General features: G+C 32.1%; 1 long non-coding RNA gene across 1 annotated transcript in view; it reads right to left on the minus strand.

The window, feature by feature from the left end:
• LOC140446199 (uncharacterized) overlaps window positions 1-21,648 on the minus strand; it is a 245,257-nt gene that overhangs the window by 143,851 nt on the left and 79,758 nt on the right. The gene's annotated exons all lie outside the window — the stretch shown is intronic.

The raw sequence follows: 21,648 nt of genomic DNA on the forward strand, positions 1-21,648 counted from the left end.
ACTTTGATGACCAATATACAAAAATAATAATAGCTTTACTATTATATAACTCCTTACATATAATATTAAAGGCATTTTAAATACATACATAAAATATCTTTGAAATTAAGAGATCTAAACAATATATTTTACTCACCTTCTATCAGTCATGTTTGAAAACTATAAACAGTCTTTCAGGTAACCTCAAAAATTCTGCAGTAAACACCATATTCATAAAACAATTGTTAATTTTTTTTTAATAAAATGGCTTCTTTTTAAACAATACACCACGCCATCTCTTAATAACTAGCAAAATAATTAAATTACAGGCATCTTTGTAGCGAGGTCTTTTAAAAGGACGGTGGCCTTAAATTGGTTAAGAAGATACACGGCCTCAAAACTACCAAGAAAAATTAAAGTGGTCGTCAATAAAACAGAATCATATAGAGCAGTTCAATCATAGTATATAGACCTGTGCAGAATCATATAATGTGGTTACTTATACAGAGGTACCAAGAACTGCTTAAAGGCTTTGAGCAAAAATTCCTAAGAATAATATATGGATAAATAAAAGAGCACGGTTTGTGGCACAGACTTAATAACTTAAAGTAGTATAGAAGTTTTGAGGAAATTGACGTTGCAAAATTTAAGGTAGCACGGATCAGATGGATAGAGCATGTGATAAGGCGAGAGGAACGCGTAACACTTAGAAAAGCTTTTGACCGAATATTTCAATAGCAAATTACGCTGTATTTAACCAATAACATAGATTAATATATCGGCTTTAAAGGCTGCTCTGGTTTGTGGCTGATTAACATAGACCTGCGACTTGAAGAAAACCCACAAGAAAGAGTCTGACAGGGTCAATTTGAGAACAACGTTTTGAAGTTTTCTGGACGTTTGCATTGAAGGGTAATGTAATTTAAGTGCGTTACTTGAAAACTTTAAGGTATGTTTTTTTAAATGACGCTAATTATGTCTCTTAATTGTTATAAATAAAGCTGTTGTTAAATTAAAAAAAGGGACTAACTTCGTCCTAAATTGGTCCTCTTTTAAATTTGTAAAAAATGCAAGCTTTTTATTCATGACAAAACAATTTTCGTGTAAGCAACTTTATAGCAAAAAATCATGTTTTTTCAAAATAATTTTGCAATATTTAAAATCGTGTTTCTTCAGTTTTTTTTTTATAATATTGATAGAATAATTTTTCTTTCATGAGTTATCCGTAGAATTGCTGCAACTTTATCATTTTTTGACGTATATTGTTGCAAAAAATTTAATTTGGGATAAAAAAATTAAATAACTTTTAAATTATTTGACCAATCGTCCTTAAATTTTGATTGTACTTTAAGCACAACAAAACAATATTTTATGTAATCTAAAGGTTCTTATTGCATTTTTTTAAAAGTTATTAACATTTATAAATATCAACATTTATGACTTAAATTACAACTTTCTAAGCAACAAATTGTAACGTTATAAACGTCACATCTCTATTAATTTATATTTAAATAATTATTTCATTTTAATTTGTTTATTAATTTATTAATGTCTTTATCTTCAGTTTAATTTTTACTATTTTTTATTTATAAAAGTAGTTGGCGCCCTCTGTTTTTCTCTTTTTCCTCTGTCTTTATTTTTTTTCTCTCTTTCTGTCCCATAGAATAAATATTCGCCCTCTCTCTTTCTGTCCGGTAGATTAAATATTCTGTTCTGTGTTGACAAAAAGCTAATTTTATGATATAGGAACTTCCTATGACATCTGTGCTAACTTCATTCAGTCTTCCACTTTCTGTCAAAACAACTTTTCTGTAGTGGGATTATTTTTTGCCTCTTTTTGAAATTTATAAAAGAAGGCAAAAATTATTATAAGACTCATTTTTATGGTCTACAAATTCTCTTGGGTTTATTGGACGTATCAAAACTTTATTGGTTTACTGGACATTTTATTGGTTTATTGGAAATATCAAAATTTTATTGGTTTTATTGGCATATTTGGATTTCAACAATTGTTCAGGACATACAGCCACGTGTGACTGCAGCTCTCCAAAAGCCACAAATTCTAATTGGAGGACCCAACAGCTAGAACACACAAGCAGCCCATCGAAGCAATAAGTAACACTTATTAACTGTTAAGCTTTGGCAGGGTTAATTATTGTTTTTTTATTCATTTAAATAAATATGTTTGGTTAAAATTTGTCTTATTTGCTATCAACTGGTAACTCAGGTTCAATCCCTAGTTTAAGACAAGACGAACTCACCCTTGAGATACTGAGCTAGGCAAGGTATAGACGATAAGCTCCCATGGTTGATTGAGGTATTATTTTTACAATAGTACTTCAATTCTCTTTGGTAGTCTTATCGTTACAAAATAAGGATATAAACATTTAAAATAAATCATTTTGAAGGTTTTTATATGACATAAGTTTATTTCTCTTAAATTTGTTTCAAATACTTCACTGTTTGCTGATACAAGAAAAAAAGGGAAAATTTACTACTTTTGAGCTTAATTTGTTAATAACTAACTAAGTTTAAGTGATCGACTGCAGGAAATATGTAAAGATTCTTGTTATAGTTTATTTTACGAAGAATGGTTGAGTGCTTAATGATTGCAATAAAACCCGACCGCAAGTACCCCAGCTAAGTCAATATTAGTTGAGCAGGTAAGTATTCAGGTAAAATTGAAGCTACATAATCACTCATTATCAGTAATACGGGATAGTTTGAACTGTGAATCACCAATCACTATTTAAAAACTCTTGTACCGGAATGTAAATAGTATTTTGTTTATTTCTAATTTATTACAATTCAACAGATTTTTTCTCTTACCAATTTGTGGGTTGTTACGCTGTCTGCTAAAGCAATTTATGCATATTAATAAACACAGACATGTAATATTGGCATAATTACTAAAACCTTTATTTGATATATAACTTTTTTAATCTATATCCTTATAAGACAACACCCTAATATGAGCTTTTTATAATTTCAGCATTTAATTTACTTTGTACCACTGACCTGATGATGCTTTGCAAATTTTAGAAAGCGAAACCGGTCGTCTTGGGTAGTAAAATTACTCTGATTGTGAGTAAGTCTAATTTATTTCTTTTTTACCTCTTTTAAAATGGACTCACACAAGCAACACATTCATGACTTTACAGAAAAATACGAAATTCTTTTCGAATTTTCTATACAGAAAGAGAAAGAAAAACTGTCGACATGTTTTCTTCTAATATCTTCCTCAATTGTTTTGTACATATTTTGCTGCTTTTATCGACAAAGTTACATGTTATGTTTGTCTTTATGTAGATTTTTTTCTTTTTCAGTTTTTATTCTGATGGTGGCAATGACTGAATTGTGATCTTTTTTCAATTTATGTCATAGCTGTAGACAGTTATCTAATCCATAATAAAATACGATCAAACATAAGAGAACAGTTTATTTTAGCAGGTCAGTGTCAAGGCTATTAAATTTTTTTAATTAAACAAGAAATCCGCCAAGGAGACTCGCTCAGCCCATTGTTATTCAATATGGTGATGAATTAAATAATTCACGAAGTAAGAAAACGACACGGATACCACATGGGAGCGCATAAAATCACGATACTATGCTATGCCGATGATGCAGTACTAATTGCTGATAACGAATATGACCTACAAAGGCAGCTTCACACCTTTAATATCACAGCAAACAAACTTAATATAATATATCAGTAGAAAAAACTAAATGTATAGTGATCAGTAAAGAGACGCGTAGATGCAAACTAAACATAGACGGCAAAATTGTAGAACAAGTAATGAAAGTCAATTACCTAGGAGTAGAGATCACTAGTGATAGGGATATAAGAACAGAGACCACAAGGCAAGCATCAAAAGCGGGCAAAAGTTGCCTCCAAAAAACCATATGGAGAAACAAATTTCTGACTACGTAAATCAAAATGAAAGTAAACAAGACAACAGTAAAACGAATCCTAACATATGCAGCGAAGACAAGGATCGATACAAGAAAGACGAAACAACAAATCAACAATATCGAAATGAAAGTATTAAGATCAATAGCGGGCATATCATTAAGAGACAGACAAACCAACAGAAGCATACGCGAACAATGCAAAATTCAAAATATTAACAGATGGATAAAAACAAAAAAAAACTGGAATGAACATGTAAACCGAATGGGACCAGATATATTAGCAAACATCTGTACAAACAACAAGCTGTATAGCAGAAGAACCGTTGGAAGGCCGCCAAAAAGGTGGAAAGATAATGTACAGTCAACAACGACTGAAAAAGAATAAGAGGCAGACAAACAGGAGTAATCCTAGTCGCACGAAGAAGAAGAAGAAAAATTAAATGAAACAGAAATGTCCATTTAATTTTTTATTCTTAAAAGCAAAGCAATATGCTTTGTAGTCAGCATGCCAATAGGCAATTATAAAAAAATTGTTTTGCATCTAAACCTATTGAATCTTTCAAAAATGTTTAAGATAATTTTTAGAACATATTTATTAAAATACTAATAAAATTTTGTAATTAGATTATAACGATAAAATTGTTGGACCATTATTAATGCCACATTTGTTATATTATGATATACAATACTTTTTTTATATATATAATCGTATATAAATATCTCTCATTTCCATAGCTAATGTTAAAGTGTTCCTATATTAACTGTTCTGAGTAGATAAAGTATCACTTTAACCGTAAGGGTATATAAAGTGACACCAAAGAATATAGACACTTCTCTATATTCTTTGGTGACACTTTAACAGCAAGAGTAGATAAAATGTTTTAACTTTTTTTTATTCAATAAAATTTACAAATTCAAACACATTAAGGATTAAAAACAACTGAAATTTTACAATAATTAACATTATTAGAAATATCTATTTTTGGAGCATCACTACTTGTACTCGTTTGCTTAAACACTTGAATCGAGGTACTGGATTAATTCTTTTCCGTCCATTTCGTATTTATTCACTTTGTACACAAAACGCAACAATATTCTCCGCAAAAACCAAAACGTAACATTTGTTTGACATTTGTTGACAGAGTAATTCATATCCCTAGCAACGGAGCAACACAATTGCGATTTTTGTGCTAAAATTACAATTTTCTTTGAAATTCTATTTCTCACCTGAACTTGAAGTCTTGTTATAGAAAAAAATGTTGTATTCCACACGACGATAAAATCACATTATCTTCTCGAGCCTAATTAGCGTCTCGACTGACGTCTCGACGCTGAAAAACGCTTTCGAAGATAAAGTACAATTTTATCGTCTTGTACAATAAATAACTATTAGTTTTTAAAATAAAAAAGTTTGTAAGTATTTGCTATAAGTTTAATAAAAATAATCAGCTATTTGTGCGTCTTAATATCAAAAATCCTTTGCCAAAGTTGTATTTTATTCTCTCTTTATAAATCTCATCGTTTATTCTCCAAACTTTCAATTGAAATGGTAAAGATAAGGATAGTTAAACTTTACCCGCTGATTCTAGTAAATGTGCCAAAACGTCGACAATTTTAATTTGAAGCCAACCGAATAGAACTAAGAGTCAGAACAAATGCCAAATAAATTTTAAATTAGCGAGGAAGAGACATCGCTGAATACGAAATTAAGCTCTCAAATTCATTTCGCAAAACTAATATTCATTAACCTTTATGCACACAAAATTAAATACATTGTTACATTAAGTAAATAAAGTTAAGATTATTCAGTTATCTACGATAAGATTTCCAATTATCTTTGAATAAACAATGGTGCTTTGTCACAGTAGAGGTGGTGTCGAGATATATAACGGTATTTAATATTAGGGAGCAATACTAAAAAGTACAGTATCTTCACTTAAAGAATAGTTAACAGATGTAACAATATTATCTTGAATACACATAGATAAATGACAAAAAGACAAAACGTATGGCTGTTATTACAAAACAGTATTTCTTGGGTTTAGGTTCAATAAGTAGTTAAATTTGGAACTAGATTTTATTATTCCATTTAAGTCAACGTTTTAGTAGGTAATCCTTGCCTTTGTCATAATCTTTCTTGGTAAGATCTAAAGGATCTGTAATGGGTCACTTAGATTTTATTGTACTGTTATTCTACCGCTATATCGATGACTGTGTCTGTGCTATCCCAACTAATAAGATGAATGAAATTTTGGAAAATTTTAACAGTTACCATTAAAAACTCAACCGTACTATAGAAATTAAACAGAATAATAAAATAAAACTTCTGGATGTTACTCTAAATCGCAATAATAATGCAATTAAAGAGTACAAAGACTACATATAAAACTATTTCATATATAAAAGGTTTTTTTCAAACAACTAGCGATTCTTTTAGTCATACATAACATAACGGTCGCTCATAAAGACAGTCTTTAAAATAAATATTTCACCAAACTAAAAACAAAAACACCAAAACTCAAAAAAACACATGTTGTTTACGAGATATCATGTAATAATCTATATCGGGCAAACTAATTAACTGCTTCAATCTAGAATTTATTCACACAAATGCTTTTAGCAAAATCTTGCTATTGCACTGATTAAATAAGAGCCATCAATATATTGTGGCATTGGAGCACAGATTAGTCAAACTTGTCACGTCTGAATCGAAATCAATAGAACCATATAACAGTTATTTCAGTATCTTTACTTACTTCGTCAGCCATTCGAGCTGATTCCGATTCAAACCAAAAAGTCTAACTAATATTTCCGAAATCTTCCCACTTTCAGTGGTTCGAGCACAGAAGTGCCACCTTCTTCTCTTTTGGAAATTATGTTAATGACTTTCGTTGCTTCTATCCCTTGTTGATAAGTTCGTTGAGGATTGTTGTGGTATCTGTATTTGCAGACAATCCTCTGATTGAGCTTATCATTGGCAATCTAATAAGCGATGAAGTTGACAGTGGGGATGTGGCTTTCAAGCAACTAGTAGATGACTATTGATCGTCTAGACTTGGAAAATTTGTTAACGGAAATAATTTTCTTAGTTGCAGCTCTTTGCAGTATTCGTTGGTGTTCTCCAACTGTTTTTAATATGATTTCCGGTGGTTTTGGCAATGCTTTTGTTGCTGCTTCTTCTTGGTTTATTTCCTTTTCAGGTTTTTTTCCACAGCTTTGCTGGTGCTAGGGTGTGTTTTCTTTGCATTTCTTTTTGTTTGCCTTTCTTTGATGGTTTGGCCCATCTCCTTTTGTTTCTTTTTTGAATTAGCTGTGTTTGCTTTTCCGCAACGCTAATTTTCACTGCTTCTTCCGTTATTGGTTTGGCAGATCTTTTCCTTACTGGGTAGGTTTTGCATCCGGCATCCTCAGTTTCCATGTCCTGTGCTGTTTCCTAGTTTGTAATGAATAATATTTGAATTTTCTCGTTGAAAGCTTTTGGGTTTTCCTTTTTTTTTAAATTCTTACTTCAAATCCGTTTATTTCGCCGGATTTACGGTTAATTTTTTCTTCTCTGATGTTTTCGTTTCTGTGTTTTTGTTCCATTAAGGCCAGAATTTTGTCCGTTAATCTTTTGTTTTTATTATCTTTTTCTCTAATGATTCTTTAGAGTTCCTTTATTTGTTGTTGCATTTCGTTCATTTTTTTATTGTAGTGGTCGGTTCATTTCAATTTCTTTGATATTTGCTTTATCGGCTATCTACATTGCCTTAATTCTTTTCGTCTTCTCCTTGGATTCCGAGTAGGAGTGGCTTCTCTTTCTTCTAGTATCATCAAAGTTCTCGTCACCGCTTGTTTGGCAATTTTCATTATCCGTTCAGTTATCCGGGTTGTCTACTATTATGTCTAAATCAATTAAATTTGATGTTTTTACGACCTGGGGTGGACGTTGGGATGTCGTCTTCTTCGTCTTCGTGCTCTGATACCTGCGTGTCAGAGCTTTTGGGGGGCTGGGATATCACTCATAATTGCCTTACGGCCGTGAACAGAAAGTTGTTCATAATATTTTGGAAGTTTACTACTTAAAAGATTTCGTTTTTGTCTTTCCTCCTGACCGCTGCCAGATGGTTTTTCTGGGTGTCGTCCCAGCTGCCTCACGGATGATCACTCCCTAATTTCTCTGGGAGGGTTCCACTTGCTGTTCTTTTATCTCAGGCACAGGGGCCGTTTCTGTTCTACTTTGTCAAATATCAAAGACTTACAGTGTCATCCTTGTCGAAATCATGCGATAAACCCGTTTCTTTACCGATGTCAGTTGAGAATAACCTCTGTGAAAAGCCTATAAAGGCAGCTCCTCGACAGTTTTATTAAAAACAACTTTGCATCCGCTCTTCGCTTTAATAATTACAAGTTAGTCCTAATAAGGACTACTCAACCTTGTAGGCTCGTTTCTACTAAAGCACACGTCTGCACTGCTCGACCTCCGCTGTCAAACTCTGCACCATATAAACAAGTGTTATTTTTTAAATAAACGCTTCAAATTATTTTGACATTTTTGCTCAAAAGTTAGATTTTATACGGTTTTGAAATAATTATATTAAAATACGAAACGAAATTAAAAATTTAATCTCACATTTAACATGATACGTATCGCTCCACCTCTACTACATCTCGTTACCCTTCTTTTCCAGAAACAGCATTTCTATGGATGAATGGAAATGCGATTTTCACGAAATTTCTTGTATTTAGATTGAAGCTTCGAAGAGCAGTCGAGTGGAGAACTTTATCAATTTTGTTTGCGTAGCCTTCTTTTTGAAAGGTTAAAATAAGCTTTTTGGAAAGTTCTATTTATTTAGTTGATACTTGGCAACAGAGGCCATATCAATAATAACCAATTTTCTATTTAAGAAGTTTACCAAAGGCTTTTTGAGACTGATCTTCAATATCAAAGTTTTATAACTCCACAGAAGTTAAGACCGCTTATTAACTTCAATCTGTGCTCGACCAAGCGTGAGATAACAATATTGAAAAATGTGGTAAATATTTTTCATTTTATAACTAATTAAAATTATTATTGGATACAATATTCGTTGTTTTTATAATTGTAGAAGAGAAAATCCTTATAAAATTTAAAAATTTTATATTATAGCAAAATACAGTATAGTTATTAATTTATAATGCTGAAAATCTCAAATTGTTTTCACTGAAACTAATGTTATCAAATAAGTAATAGACTTACTAAGAGATTTTTCGTATCACTATTGTTATTTTCCTTTGAACTTTTGCATTATAAACAGTTGATTATCTCCAACTAGTAAATTAGTTTCAGCAAACCTCAATTAAATACATCTAACATTAAATATGTAGTTAGAAGGAAAGCAAATTCGGTAAAATGTAATCTTGGCTTATCCCGCAGTAACATTCGTCTAGCCTATGCACTACGACACAGAAAGTTTCTTAACCCTAATAACCCTGACGTTCTATCTGTAGGACGCTAATTTCAATAATTTTTGAACACGGCCCTGTTTAAATTTGATAACGCCGTCTATCACAAAATGTTACTCAAGGACAAATCGTCCCATTGTTGTTTAGTTTGTTCCTATCGCTTGAAACGTCTACTTGTGATGCGGTTGTAAAAAACGTAAAATATGGCTGAGCATGGAATCAGATTTGCAAGGTAAGAAATGAATATTAAACTTTTGATAAAATATACTTTTTTATGATGTTATTTGTATATAAGTGTTCATTTTTCCAAATCGTGAAATAATTTTATCCAAAATGTTTGCCAGTTGGCTGCCAGGTGGTGATAAATTTGACCGTCCTACATGTAGGATGTCAGGATTATGTACTATTATGGCATGAAAATTATAATTTTGAGTAATTATTGTAATCATTGGATTTCTTTGTTTATTTTACTTAGTATTTAGCCCAAAAGAATTTGTTGATAGTGTTATGAACATACTGCTTTTATTGTTTCAGGGGTTTTTCTTTACATGAGGCCTTGGAGATGTTAGAAGAAGATGAATTTCCTCATTCTCAAGCTAATATAGTTCTCTTACCTCCGGAAGATGCCGCTGAAACAGATGAGGATTCTGGTGATGAAGAAAACGTGTCTCCGGATAATTTGCCTTCAAATATGTTGAGAACAGTAGCTGAAATCCATGTACCTCGTTCGGTTGACTCAGACTCGGATGATGATATTCCATTATCAAATTCTGTTAAATCTGAGAAAGTTTTGAAAATTCCACGGCAATACCACTGGTCTGAAGTAGCAACCACCTCAGAGGAAGCAGAAATACTTGATTGGTAATGATCTCAATATTGATACAGAAGATACTCCCATAGACTGGTTCATGAAGTTGTTCGATGAAGAAATTTTTGATTTACTGGTTGTCGAATCCAATAGATATGCAAGTATGAAAAATAAGAAAAATAAGCCTATATGTATCGAAGAAATCAAAGCATTCGTAGGAATTCTTATTCTTAGTGGTTATGCTCAATACCCAAGGAAGAAGATGTATTGGGAAAAGGATAGAGACGTCTGTAATTCCTTAGTTTCTGGGGCACTTGCTAGAGATAGGTTTGATTTTATAATGAGCGTTCTGCATATAGCCGATAATAATAATTTGGATCATTCTGATAAATTCAGTAAAGTTAGACCTCTCTTTAGGTTACTAAATCAAAATTTTTTAAAACATGCAGTTTTAGAAGAGAACCACAGTGTTGATGAAGCCATGGTTCCTTATTTCGGGCGTCACGGCCGTAAACAGTTTAGAAAGGGTAAACCGATAAGATGGGGATATAAACTTTGGGTTGGATGTAACAAAAATGGGTACGTAACGTGGTTTGAGCCATACCAGGGAGCATCAACACACGTATCGCCTAAATACAAGGATTTTGGTGTCAGTGTAGGTGTGGTACTCAGTTATGTTGACATTCTTAGATCAAAGTGGGAGCTGAAAAAATTTCATTTATTTTTTGATAATTTTTTTAGTACAATGCCTTTATTTGAAATGCTGACAAAAAAAAATATCAGAGGAACAGGAACCATAAGAAGTAACAGAATACCAAAAAATCCGCTGAAATCGGCAAAGGAGTTACAAAAAGACAAAAGAGGTTCGTACGATGCTAAGTTTGACGGTAATAAGAAATTGACAATTGTCAGCTGGCACGATAATAGTGTTGTATCGCTCTGCTCGAACGCAGTTGGTACGAATCCTATTCATCAAGTAAAGCGATATTCGCGACAAGAAAAAAAAACCATACTTGTTCCTCAACCATTTATGGTAAAATTATATAATCGAAATATGGGCGGCGTAGATCGATGCGATCAAAACGTAAGTTTATATAGAACTGGTATTAGAGGAAAAAAGTGGTACTTCTGTTTGTTTACTCACTGTATCGATTTGGCTATACAGAATGCTTGGCAACTACATCGAAGCAATCAGGGCACTTTGGATCAATTAGCTTTTCGACGACGCATTTCAACTTCACTTCTTCAGCTTTATACAAAAGCGACTTCATCTTCTTGTGGACGGCCAAGTCGAAGAGAAAATGCCGATTCTCGTTTCGATGGAATGCATCATTATGTGATTGACCAAGAAAAACAAACTAGATGTCGCTACTGCCATAAAAAAACAACTACAAGATGTCAAAAATGTGATGTTGGTATCCATGTACGCTGCTTTGTGAGTTACCACACAAATGGTAGTGCTTGATCCTGACGTCCTAGATGTAGGACGCTAATTTTTTTTTGTGTACGTTGCGATTTTTTGCAATATTATTACAGTAATGTATTCAAGTGTTCCAAATAAAACATATTAATAACAAAAAATTGCAGTTTTAATACTATTTCTTATGTCAGGATTATCTGGGTTAATAGTCCAGTCGTCAGAGAGTCGTCGTATTTTCCTAAGAATATTAATTTTGGGACCCCACAAAAGACACACATATGTTTACCACTTTTAATTCCTGGCTTTAATACGGCTGTACGCCGTACAAAAAAACATTTAAAAATGTTTATTGGCAGAATAAAACATTCTCTCAGAAATAACGCTTGAAGCGACCGTCAATTTTGAATATCAGTTATGTGCGCGAAATCAATGTACAATCAAATTTGTATCAGCTCGACGGTAAAAATTCTATATCATTTGATCCAAGTGTCCTCTCGAAAAAAGTCAAGACAGTTTTAAAAATAAAGAGTGCAGCTTTTGTATTTTGCTGCGAATAAACTAAGTTTTTGTAAGAGTGTTAAATAAATAAACGTGGCACGATTTTTGTAATTTTTTACGATTCTCGTGAGATCAACAAAATTGATCACTTTTATTGACCGGTCGTAGTAAAATTTTCATTTTTAGGTATAAATATTTAAAATCTATGATAACAAATTTCAATTTTGAGTTGTAACAAATATGAGGCATTTGAAATATGAATCAAAAATGCAGAATTTAATGTTTACATTTCAAACAATCGCACATCATGGAAAATGTCTCCAAGAAGACGGTTTTGGATGTAGTTTATAGCAGAAGTTTGGTTCCTTTGAAAAACTTACTAGTTTAATTGAAAAAATTAGTTTTAAACGTTTTAGATTATTTGTTATGTGAAAGTTGAAATCCAGCGCTTTTAAACACATTTCAAATGCTTCATATTTGTTGCCAAAACTCAAAAATAAAATTTCATGATATAGATTTTGAAGGTTAGGCTCTAGTAATCGAAACTTTATAGTGGCCAGCCAATGTTTGTTTAAAATTATCTCAGCTAAATTTTTTTTTTAAACATTTAAAACGAGGCGTGCGGATTCTTCGTAAATCGATTTTTTTTGCTGTTTTACCCCCCACGAGAGAGGTTTTAGGAAAAAGCCCAAAGTTTAAAGTGTTATACTTTTTTGCATCTTTTTGGTGGTAACAAAATTAATATTTTTAGTGAAATTCAGCTTGTTCGTATGATTTTTAAAGGTTAAGTGGCATTTTCGTCTCTGACGACTGGAGTATAATCTTCTAAATGTATTTTATTTTACTTAATCGTGCCCAGAGATGTCATTTATATACTTTTAGCCTGGTACTGCGCTACGTCGGATCCATCTTTATTGGCGGGCCACCAATCTTGGAGGGTAAACCTTTTAGTAAAATTTCTGGATGCAAGAAGATGTTTCATATTTTATATATCTTCACAGTCAGTCTTCTTCACAGTCTTCACTATTTATAGTTTTCCACCTTTGAATGTCTAGACATTGAGCAGTTCATTGAACCTGGAGAAGAAAAAAATATTCAGGCATGCGTCTTGCAGTCCTTCGGGAAGCTTTTTCTGAATTTTAGTTGCTTTTGTGGTGTTCAAGCTACGGGTTCAAGGCTTTTCTATATACTCTGCTACATTTCTGAGTATTGACAGATCCACAAAACCCACTACTTTATATAGATTTGAGAGTGACGTTGGTGGCATGCATCCTGTTACTCTTCTGCATGTCTATTTTAGCGCAGTATCAACTTATTTGGTGTGGACAGATGGTTTTGATACAGGTCACGCGTATTTAGCAGTTGAAAAACACAGTGTCTGTGCCGTTGTTTCTAAGACGCCAGGACATGCGTCCCATCTATTTTCGGTTAGCTTTCTGAGTAAGCTGTTCCTAGTTATTACTTTCCCTCTCGATTTTTGGTAGTGTTGTCTGAAGGTGACTTATTCGGAGACCGGTCGAGACTTATTCGAGATAGATATTTAGGTTGGTCTATGTGTGAATGTATTATCATTTCACGCAATTTGGAGTCTCAGACTTGGGTTTTAGATGGATTGGGTCTCAGGGAATTCTGCAGGTAGTACGCAGTCATTGTTTTCTTTCGTAGTTTTAAGTGTCTTTTATACTTCTTCAAAACTTTTTTCTTGAGCACATTTTGCGAGATTGTCAACATAAACGAAGTTCTTGGTTTTAGTCGGCGTGCGTTGTGGTTTGTATATAACGTGAAAAGCATTTGTGCTTAAACACTTTCTTGTGGAACACCGTTATTTTAAATTTTGCATTAACTTACTGTGGTCTCCAGAGTGACAAAAAACGTCTGTTTTGCAGTAAAAAATGTACGATCCTACCTAGATGGTGGTCATTGAGAGTGTCGTACTATTTGTGGAGCAATTTCTTTTGCTTTACTGCATCACAGGCTGCTGTCAGATCTACCAAAGGAGCCTCTGTTATAAGTTTTTCTTCGAAACACTCTTTAATGTCTTGTGTTAGTGCATGGACTTAAATGGTGCAAGATTTGCTAAGTCTGAATCTTCTTTGTTCTGGTATAAGATGCTTGTCGACATTTTTTTACATTCTGACCAGGACGAGTCTTCCGTATAGATTATTATTTCAGATTTTCTTCATGACTTTGGGATTTCGCAGGCATTGCACACGTGTTATAGAGATGCCAGGCTCATTTTTTTGCCTTTTGACATAGATACTTTATTCGTTTACTGAATTTTATAGAAATTTCAGTTTTCAGGAAGTAGAGATAGCCATAAATCCACTTAAAACTAGAATGTCACTAGGATCAGACGGAAACACTAACAAACTTCTTAAACACGGAGGAGGAGGAGAAAATATAACCTTAAAGATCACGAAACTTATACAGAAACTAATATTACACTGCAAGATACCAGACGCATGGAGAAACAGCATAATAATACCAATGTTTAAGAAAGGAGATAAAGAAGTCCCAACAATTATAGAGGTATAATTCTACTGAACACCGCACTTAAGCTTACCACAAAAGTCACAACCAACAAAGTCAATAAACTAACAACTTTATCAGACGAACAACAAGGATTCACGATACGCCGGAAAATCCTGTGTAGACGCCGTATTTGTACTAAGACAAATCACAGAAAAGGCCATCGAGTACAATAAACCAGCATATCTGTGTTTTATAGACCTGACAAAGGCTTTCGATCGCATCTAAGTCGAAGACGTTTTACACCTACTGTATAAAGAAACATACCAATCATTATTATACAAACCATCTAAAACATCTACTTTTATAATCGAATACAGGCAAATATAAATGAAAAACTAACACAGTATATACCAGTACAAAGTGGAGTCAGACAGGGTGACTCGTTAAGCCCACTTATCTTTAATATAATAATGGACGAAATAATACAAGCAGAACATAAATGTCATGATTACAAAATGAGGAACAAAAAAATCCAAATAATATGTTATGCAGACGACGCCGCATTAATCTCCGAGACAGAAGACGAGCTCCAAATATTAACACACATCTTCAATACAACAGCCAAGAAATACAATATGATAATATTAGCAGAAAAAATTAAATGTATGACATCTAAATACCCACTACGATGTGAAATCAAAATTAATGGGAAAATAATAAAGCAGGAAGCAAGGTTTAGATATCTGGGAATAAATATAACTAATTACGTAGATGTTAAAGAAGAATTACCACAACAAAGCTTAAAAGTAAGTAAAGCGGAAGGATCTCTTAATGACACAATCTAGACAAGACACAAAAACAAGAATCTTCAAAGCAGCAATTAGACCTATATTAACATACACGGTGGAGACAAGACCTGACACATCTAAAACAAGACGACTACTAGAAAAAACAGAGATGAAAATACTCCGACGAATATCAGAGAAAAGTCTGTTGGATAGGGAGAGAAGCGAAAATATAAGAAAAGCATGCAATATAGAAGACCTAAATGGATGGGTGACAAAACGGAAACAAGAGTGAAACGAACACATTAATAGAATGGCAGAGAAGAGGATAGAACGAGTAGCATGAGATAAGTCACCAAATGGACAAAGAAGTATTAACAGACCAAGAAAAAGATGGTGCGATAATATAAAGAATTTAGGAGGCTAATATTGAAGAAGAAACAGGCTTTAAAGCCTACATACAAGAAGAAAGAAGAAGATCATTTAGAATTAGTCAGGAACCAGTATGGACGTCTTTATAATAAATTTTGTGCTCATAACAGATAGCCCTGATATTGTTGCTAAGTTTACTAGTCTTTCTCCATTATCATTGGCAATTTCGTGTTTGCTAAAACTGCCTATTACAGCTTTAGACATTTTTTCTCTTTAAATCTTTGCATTTAAATCTTCTATTATTATGTTTGTAAAATTAAATTTCTGGTTAAAAATTTTTTGTATTGATAAAACAAATATAGCAAATATATTTATATAGTCTGTGAACCTATGTCGATTTGGATAAAGTTCATCTTTTCTTTTCCTGGATAAAGTAGAAGTGTAAAATTATACTTTTTCAAAACTAATTTAAAAAGCTATATTTATTGAAAAGAAACGGCCTTAGAATTTTATTCGTTTCAATATAAAACGGCATCACATTCACCTCGTTGCACATTCCTCCTCGTTCTCTTATTTGTTTTTCTTCGCCAAGTTTTCCAATGCGGTGTTTTCTAATGCATATTTAATAAGAATGTAAATTTATTTATGTATTATACATAATCGTATTTAGAGTCTCCCATCAATGTGTCACTGTCTAGTAGATGCATTCTACATGCTATGTTTTCGAAGATCAAGCTAAAAACTTGTTTACAGGGTAGGCGTTCATTGTCCTCAATGGGTACAGCGATATAGATTACAAATATTATAATTTACGTTGAATTTAATACTCCTAAAATCAAATGATGCTAAAGCATGTAACAATAAAACACTGAAAACTTTAAGAATAATTTTAAATTGGTCATTAAAAGAATGATTATTGTCTAGAAGGTAAAGTGCGTATGTAGAATCTGTTTTTTTTATTATTAAAAGCCCTTTTATGCTCTGCTATTCATTTGTTAAAAATTCTACTAGTTTAACCGATGTAAAGTTTTGGGCAGTCGCCACATTTAATATTGTATTCACCACTGTGTAAGTGTCCTTTCTTTTGGCTCTTGTTGTTTTTTTTGTACAAATGCTACTAGCGTACTGCTTAAACTTCCACAAGTGTTCCTGATGAGAGTAAAATTACTCGAAACTGGTGAAAAACAATGGTAGAATTCGAATTGAAATGAAATGCAATTTTTTACTTTCATTTTACAAGCCTAGCATCGTTTACTAGTCTTTAGTAAGAAGCTTTGAATTTTCGGGACCTAATTCACTAAGGAAGAGAGCTCTTCCAACTTCTTGTTGCTTGAACAAATTTTGCTTTGCTTTGCAAGTTTAAGAAGGCACAGTGGTAAAAATTTGAATTCGGTTTCGCCAGGTAGAAATCGTTTGATTTCTCTGTTTGTTTTTAGATGGCGTGGTTACGTCCGTATATAGTTATTTTGATAACTATTGTCTAGGGCGGAAAAGATTTTAGTTTTGGTTCAGAACAGTGGCGATACCGCTCTGAGGAGATCTAAAGAGGTCGAAAGACGTATAAGCGGCTTATCGCTGCCCTGTATCGAAGCAAAAATCTAATACCGTCATTGTATTTTCCATATTACTTAGTATATGTAATATACAAAATTTAATAACAAATATAAAAACATATATATTAAACTTGAATAGGTAATTTAAATTAGAAATCTCGTTTTGTATGTAATAATGAACAGGCATAAATAAATAAAAAGGTTACAATTTTTTTAAACATTAGTAATTTATTTGTCATAACAGGCTTATATTTCTATCCTAGATTGTTTCTAAATTGAATTCTCAATAGAAACCTTAGTCGATATTGTTCCACTTTATGACAAAACATAATCCCAGCTCTAAGTAGATTTTATGGTACGTTCACTAAGAAGGTAAAAAACAGAAAACGACGAGCCACTTATAACGGAACTTTCACTTTATAGGGAAGTGACAGAATGGGCTGTAAAAGCGAGAGAACTATTTATTTAATCTTTGTAGTAACTTGCTGAAGATGCTGTAAGATAACTATATTTTTTTTTCATAGCATAAATAAATAAAAGAAATAATATTCGTAGAAATACATCTAGCAGCCAGTTAAAGTTTTTACTTAGAAATAATCTCAATATAAACAGGATATAAACATGTCACAAAATATTGTTAACGTCATCCTTTCGAAAATCATAATAATTAAACATACGCAATTAAAAGCAAATATTCTTGTAAATAAATTAATGAAGAAAATGTAGAAATATTTTTTTGAATTTATAACCTAACGGGCGTCTAGAGTGTTTTGGACCCACCTTTTTCGAATAAAGAGCCATAAGGGATCCTATCTTATTGGTTTTTTTTTCTTGGCACTTCTTTTTGTCTCTTCTTTTTATTTCAAATGCATAACGGACTTTAGTAAGCAAAGAGTTACTACCAGAGCAGTAACAGTAGTATATTTTTTATTATTTTATTAAAATTTTATTTTCTTCTATATATTGTCTTCTTTTTAATTTTTTAGGAGTTATAAAAGAAAAACCGTTGGCATTCTTTCCGCATTACGACGCCGTTTCGGCATCCTTTTCTTTTTTTCCAATAGTAAGACCGTTCCTCGCTGTTCTGGGCAAAGCTAAAGTCCAATGTAAATGTTTAAATAAAATAATGCAAAAACTATGGCAGATATTGAGATACTTCTTTTTTTGTATAATAGGCGTTAAAAAATTCTAGTGCACTAACTCTTTAAAAATTAATAAATGGTTTAAACAAGTTTTTTTTAATTTAAAATTAACGTTAAAAAAAATAAAAAGTTCGTCACTATAGAATTTTCTCCACTTTCCGAATCTGTTTTTACTTTTAACATAAAGTGTAACACAAAGCAGCTATTTTGTTTAAGCTTTTTTAAGAAAAGCTCGAAGCTCTGCTAATAGTTATCTCTCTTGGTCAACACAGGCTGTCCTTGTTGTTGATATTTAGCTACCAGGTATATACCATACACTCTCTGGATAAGGTCATAAATAACGTTGAAACGAAAACGACAATGTAGTGCTTATTAAATGGACAAAGTTTTTTCAACTTCAGACTATTGACAAACCAGAGTGTTCGTAGTTTTCACAATGGGTAGTTCACGAAGAAGTTTATGTGCCCCACATAAAAGTCGACGACAATTGGCTAAATTTTATGTAGACCAGTGGTAAGTACCTATTATTTAAAAGATTTGATTTCACGTATAGTGCTTCTGTATTTCCGCTTATACGTATTTCATCCTAAAAGGAATCTTCGGAGCGGCTATGTACAGATGCTCTAAACGTGAAAACAATCTTTCCTGTTGTAATAGAACGAATAATTTGGAGTTTTGTGATCTATTATTTAATTTTTTGTTTGAATAGAAATATTTTTTTGTTGATTTGTGGCATTTTCCTTTTAAATTTTTATAGAACATTTTTTTTGCATTTTTATTAGAATTCTTCTCCCTTCTTCTTTACATGAGCTGAGTTTAATATACAAATATTTTGAAGTAAATAGAACACAAGCTCATGAACAATTTTTTTAATACAGCCATAGAATTATTGTTAAGAAAAGAAAAAGAAAGTCTAGTACGAGAATGGGGTAAAGTTGATCCAGAAGATAACACAGCTGTTATAACTACTGTAATTGGGGATTGTGCATGGGCATGAAGATCAAGTAAGTCTGTATTTTCGGCCAATTTTGATGTGGCTTGTATTATAGGAAAAAGTACCGATAAGCTATTGTACTGAGGCGTAAACATACAAATGCACAAATTAAAATATTTAATTGCTAATGGCGACAGGTTATCAAATAGGTAATCAAATCAGGTAATCAAATATGTAAAGCCCAGCCTAACGGAAATAACTTTTTTATTGAGAAAATCTAGTACAAAAACCGTTTGTTACGCAATTTTGTCAATCAGAAGAGAATATTTTTTTTTAAATACAGTTATGCGGGAAAACCTATTCCTTTGCAATAAAGATCTGTACTGTACGCTTACGAACGGCAATTGACTGTGCTGTCAAATATCACAGTAAAATAATTCCAGTGACAATATATAAAAATACTTGGTTTACAACAAGATATTGAAAACACTGCATATCACGTGTTTGGCGATTACAAAAATTGTGCCGCTTATTTTTGTAAAAAACAAAATTTAGAGCAAGAAATTAATTCTTCTTCTTTTCATGGCGCAGTCTCCTTTCGAAGGTTGGCGATCCAAATGGCAATTGTAGTTCGGGAAACTGCTGCGCGAAAGATTTCTGCGGATGAGCGGTCGAACCATCTCCTCAGGTCTTTCGGCCATAAGTTCTGGCGTCTTCCTACTGATCTTTTGCCCTGTACTTTTCCTTCCAGTATAACTTGAAGTAATTCGTATCTTTCGCCTCTCAACACATGACCCAAGTATTGCATTTTCCTCTCTTTTATTATTCTTAGTAATTCTTTTTGTTTACACATGCGACGAAGTACCTCAACAAAGGAAATTAATTATATTCCTTAAATGCAAGAGTGTGGTTTGTTGCCCGATATTACATCATTTAGCAATAGGCTTAAATATCATGCAACACGTTTGATAAAAAGCGCCACCAATAATACCGCCGAAAGCTTCAATTCTGTTATTTCAAAATTTGTTGAAGGTAAAAGTATAAATCACATCAAGAGAAGTTGGCTATCAGTTAAGGTATTTGGCGGCAGTAATATCATAAAAGTCACAAGGAAATTATTATATATTACAAAATATATCAAAAGTGCAACTGGGTATTACCACAATTTATTTGCTTAAAAAAATGTGAAAAATGGGTACAAGAAACAAAAAATCAAAAAAATGTATTAAAAAACAAACAATTAATAATAAATCTAATAAAGACTATGCTCTTAATGCAAAATAGTTAGTTCAGTTGTCGTATGAAGACATCGAAGCAAAAAAACAGGAATTTTTAAAAGATCTACAAAAAAATATCTTAGACGGAACAGATCTTTAATAAGACATCGACTCAAAATAACAGTGCTGCTTAGTGTATAGAACATCAGCAATGGTTAACGTCCAGTAATTTCGGTAATATATCTAAATCATTAGAAAAAACAGACAGAACTAAAACTGTAGAAGCAATATTGAGTCCAACGTTTTGTGGGAATTTCCAACATTTTCAGAATATGGAATTGCGAACTAACCCAAAGCAAAAAAAAATGTTAGAAACAACTTTAGATATTAATATTGTACTATCAGGATTTTTCATACATGATGAATATTCTTTTCTTACAGCTAGTCCTGATGGTTTAATAGATGTCTCAGGCATAGCTGAAATTAAATGTCCATATAAATCAAGAGAATATAGGCCTTAAGGAAGCTATTGAACAAAAAAAAATTAAAGTTTGCCAATTAATGGACGGTCAATTGCATTAAAGAAGAACTGATTCCTATTATTATCAAGTGAAAGGACAGTTATTTATATATCGAATAGAGAATATTGTCAGTTTGCAGTATGGACTCCAAAAGGTATTTTATTCGAAACGATTGATAAAGATATAAAACTGTGGAAAAATATGCTACCAAAATTGCAAGATTTTTATTATAATTTTTATTTGAAACACCTTCTAGAAAAACATTACACATAATTCTATAGTTATATAGTTTCATTTTATCGATTTTAATGATCGTGATACTAGTCAAATTCGTATAATATATAATTATAATTTTTTTTAATATTTTTAATTTTCAGTAAATTTTAATCTACGTCAAAATTTTTCCGTAAAAAAAGTGACAAAAAAAAAATAAAAGAAAAAATAAGAAATTATAAACAAAGGAATTCAGCAATACTGTGACCTTTAAATAAATTGCTATACATAATTTGGTAAATGTGTTTTATTTAAACATTTACAATCTTAATTATATTTTTGTCGAAAATATACATATGCATTTTTGTACTATAATTTACAGTAAATGTACATTTTAT

Source organism: Diabrotica undecimpunctata, chromosome 7 (assembly GCF_040954645.1).
Source record: "Diabrotica undecimpunctata isolate CICGRU chromosome 7, icDiaUnde3, whole genome shotgun sequence".
Classification (NCBI taxonomy): domain Eukaryota; kingdom Metazoa; phylum Arthropoda; class Insecta; order Coleoptera; family Chrysomelidae; genus Diabrotica; species Diabrotica undecimpunctata.